At 35.8% G+C, this 2,810-nt stretch overlaps 1 long non-coding RNA gene across 1 annotated transcript; it reads right to left on the bottom strand.

The window, feature by feature from the left end:
* Positions 1-222: 222 nt before the first annotated feature.
* Positions 223-1,683, bottom strand: LOC118340220. The gene is made up of 3 exons (XR_004797364.1): positions 1,616-1,683; positions 1,365-1,487; positions 223-326 (listed from the first exon to the last, which is right to left on the bottom strand). It is a non-coding gene; the product is annotated as an uncharacterized LOC118340220 (long non-coding RNA).
* Positions 1,684-2,810: the final 1,127 nt, after the last annotated feature.

The raw sequence follows: 2,810 nt of genomic DNA, 5'->3' as shown, positions 1-2,810 counted from the left end.
TCTGCCTTGACCAGTTGGGGGAGAAAGAGAGAGAGAGAGAGAGAGAGAGAGACAGAGAGAGACAGAGAGAGACAGAGAGAGACATTGTATAACTAATATAATGTTCATATAATAATAATGTATATATCTTTGATTTATTGTATTTGAATACTTTGCTTTGGCAATATTGTTTTTTAAACTTTCATGCATACAAGTCATTTGATTGAATTGAGGAGGAGAGATGAGAGAGAGAGTGAGGAGGAGGAGGAGTGTTTACCTGTTGAAGGCTGAGTGTTGTTCACAGGTTGGAGGACCGTTGAGCAGAGTGGTACAGTCTGATCCACGCACTGATTGATAGAACACAATCAATCAATCAATCAATCAATCAATGTGGACACTGATTCTGTTTATTACTATTATTATTGTTGTTGATTAGTTGTTATATTCCAGTTAAATATATTGTATGTGTTATCAGTTAGTGTGTCAGCAGCATCAATAAGAACTTCATTGATTATATATTCCTTATATTCTTGAGTTCAGTCACTTTGGGATTGATTAATAATTAATTACAGAACTAAAACAAATCAATAGTTTAGGTTTTTTACTAATCAGAAAACAAACATTTTCCAAAGATATATCAATCAGTGATTGATTATGTCACTGACAGTGATTCAATCAGTCCAATCAATAACCTACAGAATTCTTTTATTTCAATAAAACATTGTGTTGATTGAAGTCAAACTAATTAAAACAGCTCATTTTCTAACGGAGTCTGGCTCGAGGAGGCTTATCAGGCGTGTTGAGCGCTGAGGTCTCAAGGCCGAATTCCATCAGGAAATCTACCAATTTAAAGTATCCATGACTACCGGCCGAGGAGCCTCTGATGTAAAAGCAGAATGAATATATTTCCTGTAGCAACAAGTGTGACTCTTTGATTCGGCAGATATACAATATCTCAGACTGCCATAACTCTCCTGGCTTTTAACTGTTTATGTGCAGCTCATCACTTTTTTCCACCATCCTGAGACAGAGCGCGCCGACAGCGTGATCAACTTCTACAAGATGATTAGTGTTATTGGATCGATACATATTGGTTTTATTGAAGCCGAATCAATCCCAAGACTCTGTTGATTTCACTGTAGTATGTAGTTTACTTTTAAAACGTACATGAATTTGTCAAAACACGAACCAATAAAAAGACCCGCGGTATTAAACAGAGTTCGGCGTGTTATTTCTTCCCCTCAAACAACGGTGATTAACGGGCTCGCTGACGTCAGAGCGGCTGATGTTTGACTTCCATCCGGTAACCGCGGTGGTTGGACACCGTGTCGGTGTAAATATGATAAACAAACAACAACAACAACAAAGTTAGTGGAATTACCCACCTGCTAACAGCGGGGTGGGGGGCGCCATGTTTACGTGTGCCGGAAGAAGAAAGCTGTCTCCCGGAAATGCGTAAGAGGTCGAGGAGGCGGGACGTGCAGTGCCACATCAGCATACAATCGGTCCTTTTCTCCAACGACGGTTTTAAAAACAAACTTTATTATTAATTAATGATTCTGACATAAACGGCGACGTTTTAAATCAAAAATAAAACACATTATTTCAAAGAATAATAAAAATATAGTTTTTATACCTGTTAGAAGTTTGGGTTGAGTTGGACAACGGCGGGAAGCTAACAAAGAGCAACCGACGGGGAGGTCACTTCCGGTTTCAAAGTAAAAGCGTGCTGTGGTTTACAAATACAATAGTATGTTAAATATTAAATACAGAATTAATTTAAACTGTTTAAACAAATACATCTATAAAGACAGACTGAAATATATAGTCCAAAATGTACATTTGGGAAAATATATTTTACAATTAAAATCACAACATGTACAATTAAATGAATCTTTGAGTCTTTACATTAAAAATAATCACTATTAATGTTAACATTAAAGTCATTTTTGTTTCTTGTCTTTATCAACAAAATGAACTTACAACAATACAATAACAAATACAACCAAAATACAGTAAGTAAAATGTATAGTGCTTTTCACAAAGCTTTTCAGAGGCACAACAAAGGAGCCAATACATTATAAAATAATAAATATAAAACAATAAAATACTAATAACTGTATAATAAAATGAATTCCAGATATTAGTGTTGTTTCCTTCTTTTAATAAACTCACAATAACAAACATACAGGAACACATATTTAAAATACAACATGAACCAAAACAGAGGGATTTATATGAATAATATAATAATATATATATAATATAATATGTGTCTGTGGTTTTGCTTGTGTGTTGGAACTCACGGTTGTTGATTTTGCGCCACGTTTCTCTCTGGGAGTTTGATGTTCCTTGCTGTGTTTTCGTCGTTCCGCCCACTGGGGATCCTATTGTTTGGCCACCATTCTTCTTGTTGTTTGTTGTTGTTGTTGTTGTTGTTATTTATTGTTATTATGTACGTCGTTGGGAGTTTAGTTGTTCGGTTGTTGTTCCTTCGGTCGAGTTGTCTGTGGACCTTTCTTCTCTTCTCTGGTGGATGAACCGACTCTCTCTTGTCTACCGTTTCCTCAAAAAGACGAAAGCCCCGGGGGCCCCCTCGCCCGGTCACCGGAACTGGCTTAAAGCTACTTCCTGTCAGGAATAAAACTTCCTGTACGCTTCTTTCAAAATTAAATCACATCAACGTTCACTATGTCTTACTTCTACTATATGATTATATACTATATATCATAAGCGTATATATATTTATTATATATAATTGTTGCTCTTCGGTGGTTTATTTTGCTTTCTTATTTATAAAAAGATTTAACTGTCTATATTTCATGTTTCCA

Source organism: Morone saxatilis, unplaced genomic scaffold (genome assembly GCF_004916995.1).
Source record: "Morone saxatilis isolate NCDOM2014 unplaced genomic scaffold, NCSU_SB_2.0 Contig620, whole genome shotgun sequence".
In the NCBI taxonomy this organism is placed as follows: Eukaryota; Metazoa; Chordata; class Actinopteri; family Moronidae; genus Morone; species Morone saxatilis.
This window is presented reverse-complemented; position numbering and strand designations above follow the sequence as displayed.